General features: G+C 42.0%; 1 long non-coding RNA gene across 1 annotated transcript in view; it reads left to right on the plus strand.

The window, feature by feature from the left end:
* The window catches only part of LOC113596431 (uncharacterized), a 376,685-nt gene that overhangs the window by 45,342 nt on the left and 315,044 nt on the right, over window positions 1-16,299 (plus strand). Inside the window, exon 3 of the long non-coding RNA XR_003417160.2 lies at window positions 13,287-13,405. This is a non-coding gene — a long non-coding RNA (uncharacterized LOC113596431). The remainder of the gene's footprint in view (window positions 1-13,286; window positions 13,406-16,299) is intronic.

The raw sequence follows: 16,299 nt of genomic DNA on the forward strand, positions 1-16,299 counted from the left end.
TTGTCATTTTTAGACCATGACTAATAAGAAATCTGGATTTTCTCAGTTGTAAAAACTCTTCCCACTCTTCCCTTTCCCTCTCCACAAGGTAATTGCAAAAGTCTAGAGCTCTGGAGTTATTTTATGTTCTCTTTTGATGGCCTAAAATGAATTAGAAGCTGGAAAACATTGTACATGGGAAACACTAGATGTGTATTGTGTATTACATCTTAGGCTAAATGTTATATGAGAACAAATGGTTTAAGGGGGTTTGAGCACACAAAAGAGGTTGGCAGTCATTTTAAGCCTGACATTTGGCCCAAATTAGCAATTTTCAAATATTCATGTTTATATATGAATACAAAGATTTCTTATTTCAAACCAATTGCTGCTGATCAGTAGCATAACTTCAAATTTGTTACAGCCTACAGGAATGGGGAGGAGGGGAGGGCCAGAGCAAAATGGAAAATTTGAACTTGAAATTAGAAGACCTTCGTTCTCAGCTCTTCCATTTACTAGCTATATGACCTTGGGCAACTTATTTAAGTTCTTTCCCCCTCACTTTTATACATCAATAAATTGAGCGCAATAATTTTTATCGTAGAGGGATATGGGGAGGATCAAGAGAGATTATGAAAGTGAAGGTGTTTAGAAAACCATAAATTCTACCCAAATGCTAATTATAATTAGCGGGAATGTATACGGAGTTGGTTCCAGAGCCTCAGAGGATTCAGATGGCTTTGTGGAAAGGGTCAGAGATGAGTGACAAATAGGATTCTCTAGGCAACGTGGCTGTAACTGAATCTAATTCCTAGTTCCAACAAGTATTTTTCCATGAGTCTTATATCCTAAGAAAATGACCTTCTTTTCCCCAACACTCTGTGATTTTTATATAGGTAACCACCTCTAATATACTGGCATGGAACAAGAGGTACTTTTGCTCCATGGTCTCCTTCCCTTGGAAATCATTATTTTAGCTTCTAGGTTTTATCTCTTTGGACTTTTTTTTAGCCTCTGGGACTTCAAGCTATGCCAATTTGCTTAAAAGAAAAAAAACTAAAAAACCTGAAACTCATTTCCAATTCTATGACAGGCCAGTTATACAGATTACTCTGCTAAAGCCACCGAACATGGCGTGTAGTTGCAATGTTAAGAGTTTAATGCAAACTAAACCCTTCCACCTATACGTCTCCCATCACACTGCAGATGATGCTGACAGAAATCTGTTTGTGTGTTCGGACAAGTGAAGGAGAGAGTCACATGGCCAAGTTAAATCCATGCTCTAAAATCTCATGCATTTGTTAAACTTGTCTATTTGCTGCAAGAATCTTGTGTCTATTAGGATGTTTTCAGCTGCAAGTAACAGAAGAATCCCCATTTGATCTGGAGTGACCATTAAAAAATTTAATATATCACGTAGGAAGAGTCTAGAGGTGAGGTAGGCTCCAAGTTTAGTTCACCGGGGCTGAGGCTTGACTTCTCTGTGACTTTTTTTGACTCTTCCCTCCTCTTTGTTGATTCCATCCCCATGTTGTTAATAAGATGCAGTAGCAGTTCTAGGTTTTGAAAACAGGACATGGAAATCTCCCAAGGGACAAAAGAACCCACTTCTTCCAGTGTCTCCTTTGAAGCCCCCAGTCGACCTCATCTCATGTCTCCTTGACCAGAATTGGGTAGACCAATACTTGGCAAGGAAAACAGAATTACTGTGTTTAGGTAAGAACAAATCAGGATCTACCCCTGGAGTTGGGGGATGGGGTCGCCTTTCTCTGAGTCATGAGGACACCTGAATGAATCTGGGTTCTGATAGGATGGAAAAGAAGGAGAAATGGGTTAAGGAGGCCACCCAGTATATCCACTACTGATCTCTTGGCAGAGCAGATCATATTGTGTAGCTTAAAAAGTGGAAGATTGCTAACCCATTCCCGAGAGAAATACTACTATATGCAAAATGCTTTAAATAAGAGCCCAGATAGAAAAGGAACCAAAATGGGTGAGGAAGGGGTGAGGGTGAAGGTAAGATGAAGTGAGAGAGTGGTCTTTCCACCCCTCTTTTAAGAGTGAAACTGGAAAACACATCCTTCAGATGGAAATATCCCCACGGAAGTTTGGTAGAAACTTACCGTGTAACTTTGTTGTTTCCTTTTCATGGACAGAAGAGAAGTGGAACTCTGAGAAAACATGGCTGAAAGTTGTGAGAAGTTATTTCAAAATTAAGTTGTAAAAGAGGAGCATCACAATTTCCTAGGCTGAAATTACCACAGCTGGCAGTTGGGAAAAGCAATATAGGTTTTTGATTCTATGTGGGCTTAAAGTCCAAATCAATCCCAAGGAGGCTTTGGCTTGGAAGTAATTACAATTCCGGGTGATTTGGAAAGAATTCTAAACAAATCCCAAGAATAAGGCTAAATAAAAAAAAAAAAGCTGTGTTTGATAAAATAGATATTATTTACTCTTTTTATATGCACTTAAATGTGGCTTGTATTAAAAGCTTGATCCATAAAAATCACTGACTTTATTGGTTACTATTATTCAGTTGGAGAATTCATGTTATACTTTTATAGTACAGTTTGATAGAAGGATCCCAACTGCAATACCATCCAGGGGGAGAAAGCACCCTTCCATCTGGTCCTGCCATGCAATTCCATAGTTCGGAAGTGAGGCAGGCATCACACGAGTGGGGTGACACTTCAGGCTTCTTCATGTTTGTAGGTGTTCCTGACCCTTGATTTGGGTGTGTCAAACTTCTGCAGCACAGGTGGTCTGCTTCTCATCAGACAGTTCACATCCCCAGCAACAGTCCCTGCTCCCAGCCTTGATTTCGGTCCACTTATTGCTAAATCTACGTCACTGAAGATGACATCAGTGGAACTTTGGAGCATCTCATCTTACTGCCAATCAGAGTCACTCCATAAATTGTCCTTTTATTACCTTATCAGGAAAGGCCCTGAGATGCCTCTATTCTGCAGAGGTCTTTCCCTGCAAGGTTGTTTTCTCACTTAGCTCTGTTTTGTTTTTGTCTGTAAGACAGACCTCTTTCCGGGACTTGTTGTTGGTGAGCCAGTCTCGACACATCTTGTCATCAGACCATGTTCATGATACTTCTCAAGAAGACAAATGGGACATTCAGACCCAGCCATGGGCTGGCCATTCATATGGCATATTCTGAAGGTTGCTAAGGGACTTTGTGTCCCAAGAAGCATTATGTAGTCTTGTCATGGGTGTTTAGACATAAGCTCAGTGTCTTCAGAGAGGTATGCCAATGGGGGCTGTGTGTTTTTTGTCTGTCTCCTAATGATGATACAGGAATTTGTAGACTAGTTCATTTTTCAATTCTCAGGGACAACTCTGTTGGGCAGATTTCACATTAGTTTAATGTGAGGTTTCCTTATAAAGGTTTTTTGCACCACAATCCAGCTTTTCCATAAGTTCTCAACATCATTTCTTTTTTAGATAGTATTCTTTTACTTTTAATAATAATAATAATAACAATAATAGCATCCCTTCTTGATTCTATTTTGTGCTAAGTATAACATACATCCCTGTTTACTTATGTCTTTATAACTCTCACAGAAATGCTACAAGATATTATTATTCCCATTTTATGAGTGAGAAAGTTGAGGCTGAAGGATCTGACTGAGATCACACACACACTGAAAGGTGGAGGTGGGACGTGGACCCAGGTCTGTGATCCTCCAGACCCCTGATCTATCCAGTGTGCCTTGCCAGCCCCCTGAACCAGGAGGTAAAATGAACATCAATTCCTTGCAACCTTCTTCAAGGTGACTTCCAGGACGGTGGATGGTGGTTATGTAAGTTGGTTTTTCACAATTTAAGGATTCCCATATAACCTCACAAATGGCTCATAATTTGATTTCTTTTCATGGAAGACTACAATAATTCTACCACTTTAAAACATCCACATTTCTGTATGGGAAATATTACTTCTCTCCAACCCTGTGGGTGAGGGGAAGTCAAATCAACATAGTAAATTCTATTTTAAAGTAGTGATTAGATCCGATCCTGTACAGAACAAAAGGAAGTGAATTTAAAGCTGGGATTGATGGGTACCATATGGCCTGAAAAAGGCAAAAAGAAAAAAAAATGTAACTTGCAGTGGGAAAAGGTTAAGCTGGAGTGTCATCCAAAGTTGCACAAATGAAAGTTTTCATCTTGACCACTGCTCTCGTGCAGATTTCTCTCTTCCTCTTACCCTGTAATTAATTAGTGATGGGGCCAAGAGAATGAGGGGGAAATGTCAATGGAGAAGAACAGATGAAAAGTTGAGTGGAGGCCTCATTGAGGTTTGAGTGAAATTTTGGCTCCAAATTTCTTTACATTATTTGTGTTTTGTTTCAGACTTCATGGTACTGGAATTAAAAAATACGTATGTGTGTGGTGTTAATGCGTTTAACAGCATGATTGATTTAACAGATACTCAGGAAGACCAACGGGAGAAGCACTCTCTCAGTAGCACAACATCCATGTTGAGGAGCGCATTTCATTTCTAGTAGCCAGTGTGTGAATAGAACAACAACTTCCACAGCCTTGCTCCTGTGTCCCCCCCACTCCCCCACCCCCCGCCCACTGGATTTGCTGATGAGCTGTGCGTGATGCCTGGCGATGGCGCCATGACGAGAAAGGGTAGCTAGGGAACAGGCAGCGCCATTACTCATATGACTCCAAATTGAAGTATTGGAAATATAAATAAAAGATGGTCGTGGGTTTCTTGGTTTTGGAAGAAAAAAGCTTTTCAACAGCAATGTTATTCAATTCAGCTCCTGCTTTCTTTGCCAGCAGCTCATTGAGGAGAATGGGACATGAAAAGGGGTGTGTTGGAGGCGGTGTAGCCAATGGAGTCTCATTAGTCAGCAACTAGAATCATCTGGGGTCAATATGTGGCGTCCCCACACCACATCTCCATTGCAACAGGGATACTTGGGGCTCCCAGACACATATTGAACCCTTAGATAAATGCGGATGAATGACTTGGAAAAGCCAATTTTATTGCACAGAGAAAGCCTTTCCTCTCCTTTAGTGCATTGGTGATGCTTCTTTAGTTCAGGAGGAGTCACAGGTATCGCTTCCCACTTTGGAAGTGAGATAATCAGAATCATTCAGCTAAATCTCCAGACATCTAAAATATATATTAAAAATTTTTCTGAGGGGTGCAGTGGGGCAGAGGGAGAGAGAGAATCTTAAGCAGATTCCATGCCTAGTATGGAGCCTGACTCAGGGCCTGATCTCACGACCATGAGATCACAACCTGAGCTGAAATCAAGAGTTGGACGCTTAACCAACCGAACCACACAGGCGCCCCTAAAATATGTGTCTTTAGGGAGAAGCTGGGAGGGATGATCCTAGAGTGCATTCAAGCTGCACTTGGCTTCTGTGTGGATCTGGAGTGTTCTGGGAAGCTGGGTGGGGACAGAGTGCTTAGCATTGGATCGGATGTTGCAGGAAGAGAGCTGATGGGTCCCAGTGGCCTAAGCCAGTATTGCATTACCAGCTGGCAGGGAACCCGAGATCATTACCCATGCCACTGGCAGAGCTATGCCATATGAAAACTAGAAACGATTTTGGAGATTATTTGAGAACATTCTTTTCCTTTTATAGTCAGGGAAGCAGGTCCATGGAGGATGAATGGCCAGTCTAGGACCACAGAGGCCTGGGTGCAGAAGGAGGGACTGGCCTATGCTCTCCTGGCCTCAGTTTCTCAGCTCTGTCCACCAGACTACTCCTGGGCTTCCTGTGGGGCTTCTTCCGAAGTACTCACTCGACAGGTCTCTGGGATTTGCCGAGTTCTGGCTGTGCCTCAGCAGGGACTGGCTGAGGGCAGGGAGCCCTCAGGAAGCAGCTGCCTTAGAGGGGACACCTTTGAGCATCAGAAAAGCTTGTTTAGCACCTTCCAGGAGGTAAAAGAGAATGGAGCCAATTATGTGTCCAGAATCCTGGACCCTTTCTCCCCGCTGCACTAGATTCTCTGGTCTCCCATGGTGTACGAGTTGCTTGTTAAATTAATGTTTGCCTGTCTGGAGTGCCAGAGGAATAGACATTATAGGCCAATTAGAGATAAAAATCAAACCAACCAGAGTTGTCCTTTTAAAAATTAAAAGTCCTTTTTATGTGCTGTGGAGGTGTCGGCATTATCATAAAGACTAATTAGGACATTTTACAACATCCTGGTTACGGGAGGAAACAATATTGTTGGTAACTTTAAAGATTATTAAGCATCTTTAGCACTTCAGGTCAGATATTTAAGACGCTTTCTGTGCTCACCTGCTGTTGCTGCAGGAAGTATTTTATTGTCTCATAAGAAGAAATGAGCATTTTGAAGGCATAAATGCCCGGCTGTAATGGACGGTCCTTCCCTTTGCAAAGCCCTAAAACAAGGTCTCCAGGAAGAGCTGGCTGTGACTTGAGATGAGATTTGTCACACTGTATTTATCAGTCTGCACTGAAGGCACTTTCCATCTTGGCCACCCGGAGAAAAGAAATCTCGAAGGCAGAGATTACCAGGAAGGTTCTTTCTGGTCTTGGCAGCAGGAGCAAGTGAGCCAGACGTGTGTGCTTCTATTAAAAATGCTGCTTTTTGCATTTGGGCAAATGCTTCTCCTCCAGCCTAGCACACAGGTTCAAAAGCACTGATGGGAGGGTTGGGGGGGTGGTCCATGGAGCAATTTCGGGGGAAGAGCTTGTCTGTGATTTGCCAGTTCCTCATAGAAACCATGAATTGGAACACATACTTTGGAACTTGATTGAAGACAAAAGGCTTGTGGCAGATGCGAGTTAGATGCTTAAATTGCCTGCCATTGTCATTTAAAGAATTGCATATTGTCTTGAAATTCAAATGTCCTTTAACAAACAGGGAAATTGTATCAAGGTCAGACAAAGCAGAAGGGTGAATTTAAGTGTCACAAAAGTAGCTAAAGCTCTTAAGATCTGTGTACAGAGACTTCCAGAAAGCTAAGAAAATCTTAAAGTTCCCAATGGAAGGCTGTGTGTGAAAGTGTTATCTATCTGTGAGATTGTTTAGAAAGGCTTTCACATTTTCAGCAATTTTAATTGAGACTAAAACCACACAATTAGGCCTCACTTAGTTTTCTGTGAGAACAGTAGCTATTTACTTTATAGTCTTAATGATACAACAAGTGTAAAGAAAACACAGGGCAGAGTTAAAATTTAATTCTCGGCTTTGTGCACTGGGATTTTGCCACGTGAACTATTCACGTTAATCGGGATTTTTATGGTAAGATTTCCGAATACAGTCCCCAAACTTGACCATTTCCTGCCGACTTGTCTGCCACACTCCTGTTTTCAAACAACAATTTCTCTTTTTAAAAGGCCATTTCCCTAAAATTGTAAATATATAATGCAATCTTATAAATACAACCTGAAAAAAGTCACCAGCATTTCCCACCCACACAAACATTATTAATGTCTTTGTGCATTTCTTCTCACCTTTTCCCCCTTATGAATCATTTTATTTAAGATTTACGTAATTGTAACCACAATATTTACACAATTTTATATCCTGCCTTTTTCACCTAATATATTGTAACCATTATCCGTGTTATTTTATGGTATTTGTAAACATAATCTTTAATGGCCTCATAATCTGTTATTAAGTGAATATGTTATAGTTTGCTTAACTAGTCCTCTCTTTTAGACCCATAGGCTGTTTCCAGTTTTTTGGAGAGGGTACACACCTAGTAAGAGGAGAAATTTGGTTTGAAACCCTTCCCTAGATTTGTGTTTTTCTGCTATTCCAGACTCTGCGTATGCTTTGTTTAGCCTGCACGAGTCCTGCTTCATTTTGGAACCCCCTGGCTAATTTGATAGATCAGAATGGTATTCTGGATTAAATTGCATTTCTGTTGATTACAACTTAGACTCTTTTTTTCTGTATTTTGTCAGCTAGCTCTGTTCTTCCTTAACGATGCAAATGTCTCAGTTTGCCTCTTTATTTCAGTTATTTTATCTTAGTATACATGCAAGCCTGAGATTTTTATGCAGTTAAATCCAGGTAGCTTCTCTTTGTGGCTTTTTTCTAAACCTTTAAAGTTAGAAATTCCTCTTCACCCTAGAGGTTTGGTAAATATTCAATTCAATTGCTTCTTAGTTTCTTTCTATGGCCTAATTCTCTTATGTTTTACTCTTTAGTGCGTCTGGTATTTATTTTGGTGTGTGGTGTGAGATACGGATATACATTGTTCTTGCTTCCAAATTGCAAACCTATTTTGTTGACTGAATCCCTCTTCTTTTTGATGTGTGATGTATTGTATTTCATATATCATTTTTTTACTTGCACGTTGTAGGTATTTGTCATAAGAAATATACCAAAAACCATTGTGATTAATCACTTTTATTTACATATTTAGTTTTATATTGTGACAAGTTATTTGGATGAGGCAATTATATGACTTGCTTCAGAGTCAAAAAAAATGGGCTAGTTGTGCACAATAGACTGTCATGTGGGGAGCCCCCTCAAGCTCTAGAAAGAAAAGAATTTAGGTCACTCTTTCTGAATGAGGGGTGCTTATCAGAATCACTTATGGAACTTTAAAAGATATACAACCTTAAGACCCACCACCAGAAATTGTCATTCTGTAGGTTTGAGGTCAGGGCTGAGCATCTCTGTTTTTTTAAAACATTGCACAGAGGATTCTGATGTGTACCCCATTTGAGAACCATGGTCCAGGGCAGGGGTCAGCAAACTAGGGTCCGTGTGCCAAAGCCAGCCTGCCACCTGTTTTTGTGTGGTCCATGACCTAAGAAGGGTTTTCACATTCTTAACTGGTTGGAAAAAATTAAAAAATTAAATTATTTCATGATGTGAAAATAATACAAAATTCAAATTCCAGTGTCCAAAGATAAGGTTTTATTGGACTACACCCATGCTCACGTGTTTATGTGTTGTCTTTGGCCATTTTACTGCTGCAATGGCAGAATTGAGTAGTTGTGATAGACTGTATGGCCTGCAAAACCAGAAATATATACCATCTGGCATGTTGCAGGGAAAGCTTGTGATCCTGGCCCACAGGAATGAAATGAGAATCAGAGGTCCTTGGTTCTAGGGTATGTACTGCTGATGGGCTGAATGGTTAGGTTCATCCCAGAATGAACAGAATGGTTAGTTGTTCGTCTGAGAAGCAAAATTACTACAGTTATACAAGGCTGAGTGCAAGAAACAGTGTTAAATTTTTTTTTAATTGCAGATCTGCCATTTCTTGCAACAACGTGAATCTAACGTCTTCAAGTTTTGCTGCAAAATAGCCAAAAATTCTGCTTGAACTAGAATAAACCACCCTAAATGCATGGCTGAACTTGAAAGAAAGGGTCATTTTCAGAGACTATAAACAAGGTAGAAAAGTAAACCCAGAGAGCTGAGAGTGTGTGGAACCTGCCTTAAGGGAGTCTTATGATCCCTGGTGATCACTTGGGGGAACAGGGCACAAAGTCTTGGGCCAGTGTAAGGTAAAGAGTTGAATTGTGCATCCCGGTCCCCCACTGCCAACACTGGGACTCTTGGGCAACAACACCTTTTCTAAGAGGGTGACTTAGAACAAAAAGGCACACAAAAGCAGACAACAAAGAATCTTGCTTAGTTCAGAGTAAGGAAGAAATTGTCCCCTGGGAATTCACAGCCACTCTGGCTCTTATGCAGACTTGGGGCGCAGACTCACACAATGTGCAAGGTGTGAAGACACCAAGAATTGGGTTTCAAGGGGTTTCAAGTTGGTGGTGCCCACAGGTGTCTGCAGCAGAAAAGCTATGTCCCCTCTGGAAGAATGAACTACTCAGCACTACTCAGAATTATATGTAATTCCCGCACAGAAAACTCCAATGGACACGAACTCCTACAACAACAGATGTACAAATAGCAAAGCACATGAGGAACTAAGGCACCACGAATGAGAGTCAGAACAAACATGTGGCAGAAGTCATCCCATTGAGACCTCAGATAAAGGAATTGCTGGATACAGATGATAAAGTTGTCTTGTTTTATCAGTTTAAAGAAATCAAAGAGTAGGGGCGCCTGGGTGGCTCAGTCTGTTAGGCATCCGACTGCGGCTCAGGTCATGATGTTATGGTTTGTGAGTTTGAGGCGGGGCTCTGTGCTGACAGCTCGGAGCCTGCAGCCTGATTCAGATTCTGTCTCCTTCTCTCTCTGCCCCTCCCCCACTCATTCTCTCTCTCTCTCTCTCTCTCTCTCTCTCTCTCTCTCAATAATAAGTAAACGTAAAAAACTTAGAAATAAAACAGTAAATCAAAAGTATGAGTAAGGAACAAAGACCATTCAAAAGGACCAACAGATTGGAAGAAGAACGAAATAGAAATAAATGTTCCAGAAATTTAAAAAAAAACCCCATAATTATTAAAATGGTATACACTGAAAAAAAAAATAGTTTACACTGTCAATTTAATCACTGTCTACTTTCAGGAGAACAAATTGACCATTCTAAATGGGTGGTATAGGTGGAGATAAGTTGGCTTTGGAATGAACAGTGGAGAGCTCTTAAAGACATCCTAAAGATTTTGGAACTTCCATGCGCTATGAAGACCCACTGGTATCTCTCAAGGATGTGTGTGGTGGTGATCATGTGGGGACTCAGCGTCCCATCATATTTAACCCCACGCCCACCATTCCTCAGAGCATACAACTATGGACTTTCTTAAGAGACCCAGGAATCTTAAAAAATAACAACTAAGTTTCAGGGTGCAAATAAGGCACAAGTGGCAAGTTCAGTCCATCACCAAAGGGACAAAGCAAAAAATTAACAATGTGTGTTACTGATGCCAACATGGCTGCTGAGAGGCAGGGAAAGGAAGAGCAAAAGCCCAAGAGAGCGTGGCACAATGGATTAAGAAAGTAGAGGCGTTGGATTGGAAAATGCGGATTGTGGCAGGCTGAACAGGGAAGTAAATTAATGGATGAAAAATAGTTTTGGGTGAATACATAGAAACGTTACTGATTGAACCTAAGGACACAGAGTATCAGCACCAGGGAGTTACCAGTAAACCATGGTTTTATGGAGCCTGGAACCTTAGTGGCTGGGAGGGAGGGAAGTTTCTCATTCATTGGTTTCATTCTGAAGATCAAAGCCTTGATTTTTATCATCATTTCTAACATCTTTTGTTAGTATTATTTCTCTAACATGGTATCTTTCAAAGTCTTTCATGAGATCTTTACTTTTGTATCTTCATTGCCCTGATGTTACTATTTCACACTGCATCTCCCCTGTACCCAACACACTGCCACCATCTTCTGAAGCCTAATGTTTTGAAAATCAGCCCCGCCAGCTCCAAGGAGGTTCTCTGATTCTGCTTACATCCTATGTTTTCTTCCCGATCTTCATAGATTAATTTCATTGTGAGACAGCATGCAATTAATGAAACTTATTATGTTAACGAACACACAAGTTATTATTTAATAATTATGTTAGCGATGAAAACAGTTATGGGTTAATTGTTACAATTACTATTAAAATAGACAGCTGAAGGTTGAATTTATGCCTATCGTTCAATGAAGAGGAAATTTAAAGACAGAGCTGTGAGCAAATGCTTGGTATGTAGGAGACAATGTATGTGTTTATACATGTAGAAATGAACAGCTATCAACCTCACCGGTAAACGTGGTACCAGAAAGAATTTGACACAAAGAGGTTTTGTGCAGAGTAATCTTAGGAATCTTTTAAGAAACACAAAACTGGGGGCGCCTGGATGGCTCAGTCGGTTAAGTGTCTGACTCTTGATCTTGGCTCAGGTCATGAGCTCACGGTTTGTGAGTTCAAGCCCCCCATTGGGCTCTGTGCTCACAGCAGAGCCTGCTTGGGATTCTCTCTCTCTGCCCCTCCCCCATGCTCTCTCTTTCTCTCTCTCTCTCCATATCAAAAATAAATGAATAAACTTAAAAAAATATCCTTATTAAGACAATGCATTGCGAGAGTGATTCGTTGTTAATGGCACAGCAGTCTATAAGGGCATGTCTGAGTGGGGAGAAGGAGCGTCATGATGTCATGTGTCTGTCCTGGTCAGCCCTTCACGGCCACTACTGACTTTTTTTCATTTTCTTTATTATTATTAAATTCAGTTTTTATCACTTTTTAAAAGAACATATCCATTTTACTTTCATTGATTTTCTTCTTTCTGTTTGGCTTGAACTCATAGATTGTTGAAGGCAGAGGGAGCCTAGAGCTCACGTAGTCCAATCCTCTTATTTTACAGATGAGAAAACTGAGGGCCAGAGAGGGATAGTTATTTGTCCAAACGTAGAGGGTCAATTTGTAGCAAATTTGGAACTAAAATTCATTCCAGCCTTTGACTCTTTGTTAGATGCTTTCTTTGTTATAAGGTATGTCGTAAATAATATATCATTTTGTATTGCTAAAGCATTTTACAATTTTCAAAACGCCGTCGTATATATATCATCTCACTGGGTCGTTACAACACCCAATAAGATAGCCTCAGACATTTCCGTCTGCATTTTAGCCAGAGGAGAACCCTGAAATTCACTTGTCGAAGGTCACGTGATTAATGAGTGGGAAGCACTGGTAGTGGAAGTGGTAGAAGAGCAGCCACTCTTTCCAGTTCCGGCTTTATTGCTCCTGCATAGCTCCACGAGGTGGCAGAATGTGGATGAGATAATAACGATTTATTTCAAAAGCCCAAAAGCAACTTTAAATTGACCTGGCAAGCGTTTTTGTTTTCAAACTGCCAACTCATCACATCGGCAGAATTTGCCTTTGGCGTATTTTGCACTGACCCTACACCGTCTACGTGGCAGTGAGGAGAAGCAGACGGACACTTGGGGTGTGAACAGCACACCTCTGTAAAACCCGTTTTGTGCACTGTTCGGGGATCAGAAGTCTCAGTCTTGTGAGGCTAAGCAGTGCTGACAATGAAGCCCTAAGCCCTACGGCCTGTAGAGGCATTTAAGGGAAGTGCGTACAAAAGGTGAGAATTTAGCAAAGTCAGAATGGAGACAGGGACCCAGGAGACTGAGGTCAAAGAAGAGGCTCAAAGGTGGCATTTAGAATTACCCCTTTCCCCAGCCTGTTATTATTGATCTATGCCCTTCTCCATTTGGGATGGCCCATGGTAGTAGCCCCCAATGAATGACCCTTCATTCAGGTTCTTGCAGGGCCAAAATTTATAAAAACAGTTAATAGTTATTAAGATTAGCTCATCATGACAAAGTTGACATTTATTGAGAGTTTACTAAGTGCCAGGCGCTTGTTCTAAATACTCTCCGGGTATTAACTCCGTGAGTTCTCACAAGTTTATGAAGTAGTTTCCTTTTACAGATGGAAAAATTGACGTGCAAAGAAGTGAATGAAGTATTTTGCTCAAGGTCACACGGCGAGTCATTGGCAGAGCTGGGATTCAAACCAGAGTCCTTGGGATTAATCACCAGGCTACACAGGTAAATGTCGGGTAAATACTAAATGGTACCAGAAAGGATTGATTACTTGGCCCCTTTGGTGACATCATAGCTTGCTAGGCAGGCTGCTGTGTGTTTTGCTTGAGGTGCGAACTATGCGCCCAAGTGAAAAGTCAGCCACGGAGGGTTGACTTTGTGCAGACTGGCCATTCCACACCCAATATGTCAGTTTTCTGTGTGGCTGTGAAAGGCACTTAGCTGAAGGCTGTGCAAACCACAGCCTCACCCGTGAACCATTCTCTGCGTGCATGAGAACATGCCAGTCTTTTTTTTTTTTTTTAATTTTTTTAAACGTTTTTTAAATTTATTTTTGAGACAGAGACAGAGCATGAACGGGGGAGGGGCAGAGAGAGAGGGAGACACAAAATTGGAAGTAGGCTCCAGGCTCTGAGCCATCAGCCCAGAGCCCGATGCGGGGCTCGAACTCACGGACCGCGAGATCGTGACCTGAGCTGAAGTCAGAAGCTTAACCAACTGAGCCACCCAGAGAATATGCCAGTCTTAATGGAAGTATGTGGCAGTGTGGGTGTGGCAGTTTCTAAACCCTTCGCCACAGGGTTGTAGGGACGTGCGGTATTATGCCCTTCAAACGCAGAGGTAGAGTCAGTCCCTATATGTGTTAGAATCAGGCCAGGGTTATTGGCAGCTTCTGTGAAGGAGGAAAAAGGGAGGAGGAGCCAGAGTAATTCTCTGTCTTCACTGATTTCAGAGGCTGTTTACACGCAACGTTTCAGTTGTTTCTGCAACTTTTCTTCTCCTTTTCAACAAATTTACAGTGGAGGGAAAAGATGTGCTCAATGGTCGTGCCAAGAGTCCTGCAGAAAGTAGAGCTGCCAAGGTCAGGAAATGGAACACATGCTTTTCTCCAAGGCAGTTTTTGTTTGTTTCTCGTCAGATCAGCGGTCATGCAGGGAAAAGGGCCATGGACAGGTCCAGAGGCAAGTTTAGTGGTAAGGAAATAGCCACATCCTCCAATGGGTTGTAGCTTATGATCAGAACAGCTTGAAATAGTCTGTTTCATTAAAACAGGGGCCTGGCATGGAGTGTTGGCTTCTGAGGGCTTGGAAGGTCAAGTAGAATCTATGCGGTCGCTTCTGCTGCAGCTGTTACGAGTCATTATAGGAATCATGAAGCCAATGAAAGCAGAACAATAGGATCTATAGCAAGTAGAAATCATCTACTTTCAGGGTTAGAACATGAAAGGTTCTCTTTGTTCTTCCAAGATGATTTACTATTTTTTAGAGCATGGGTCTGTGGTGATGCTGAATCTAGCTGCCTGTCTCTTTAAGGAGGCAACTGAGGATGGGCCGCCGAGGTGGCTCAGTCGATTGAGTGTCCCACTCTTGATTTCAGCTCAGGTCATGATCCCAGGGTTGTGAGATCGGGCTTCTTCTAGGGCTTTGCACTGAGTGTAGAGCCTGCTTAAGGTTCTCTCTCGCTCTCCCTCTGCCCCTTTCCCCCACTCATGCTCTCTCTCTCTTCAAAAAAAAAAAAAAAAAAAAAAAAAGATGGAGACAACTGAGGAAGAAATACTCTTTAATTTATCCCTAAGAAGGCTTTTCTAGTTAAAAATCAACCAAACAACAGGCACCTGGGTGGCTCAGTCGGTTAAGCCTCTGACTTCAGCTCAGGTCACGATCTCGTGGTTCATGGGTTTGAGCCCCACATCAGGCTCTGTGCTGACAGCTCAGAGCCTGGAGCCTACTTCCGATTCTGTGTCCCCTCTCTCTCCGCCCCACCCCTGCTCATGCTCTGTCTCTCTTTCTCGCTCTCTTAAACATAAATAAACATTAAAAAAAAAGCAACCAAACAAGCAAACAACCCAATAAACCAACATCTAAAGAATCTGAACATCTCTATCAGTAAAATCCCAATTTGTGGAAACCTGCATTTGGAAATAAGTGTTTTTCAAATCCAAGGGTGCAGGAGGTGTGAATGTTGCTTGGCAAATCCAGGGCATTGTTATTAGCTGTAAATATTAAAATATTTAATTAATAAGTTTGCTCTCCCCTTTGAGTACAGCTAGGTATAAAGGGGCAGAAAGCCGCCCCCACCTTCCAGGGCCCTGTTTATAAGTGACTTCAACAAAAATAGTGCTTCTTGCTGCCCAAAGCCTGATGGGATTCTCCCTGCGACGACAAAACACAGCTGGATGTTGGCTCACAGGCAGGGCAGGGTCTCCACTCACTCGTGGCCCCTGGTTCCTGGCTCCTTTGATGTGCCCACTTTGGGAAGTGCTAATAGGAACTATTAAAACCACTGGGGTGAGGGTGGAGGCTCAGAAGGGCATGTGACAAGCTAAGCATCTATGTGGCTGTTTGGTGCTTAAAAAGAGATGGAAACGTAGCCGAGCCTAGACAAGGACCAGTGCTGACTGTTGGAATTCCAGAATTAGATATGTTTCTGTTTGAATGACATTTTCTGCCTGACAAGAAAATAGGTGGATGTCACCATTAGGAACAGGGGAAGAGCCAGCAGGTTACCCTGCTTGTGATAGATCCAGTGCGAGGCGTGTTTCTCCATGAGATTTGCGGGACCAGATGTCTTAGGGTTTTTACTGTTTGGAGAGTGAGCGTGTGGAGAGGTTGGCTTTCTGTAATACTGGATGCTGGTGTGCTACTCAGGAGCACTTGGGTACTGATCTGGCTTTGTCTGCTCTGACAAGGGTAAGGTATAAGACTTTGGATGCAGAATTTGGGTTAAGATCCAGGAGGACCTGAGGTTCTGCAGTGTTCCCGAAATGGAAACTCACAGCTTGTTGCTGTCTTGGTGATGTATGCCCGAGCATAGATGGACAGGAATTTGGGGTCTCTCCTAAATCTAGCAGAGGGAGAGGCTGATGCAGAGGGTCTTCACCTGATCCTGGGCCAGGAAGA

Source organism: Acinonyx jubatus, chromosome C1 (genome assembly GCF_027475565.1).
Source record: "Acinonyx jubatus isolate Ajub_Pintada_27869175 chromosome C1, VMU_Ajub_asm_v1.0, whole genome shotgun sequence".
In the NCBI taxonomy this organism is placed as follows: domain Eukaryota; kingdom Metazoa; phylum Chordata; class Mammalia; order Carnivora; family Felidae; genus Acinonyx; species Acinonyx jubatus.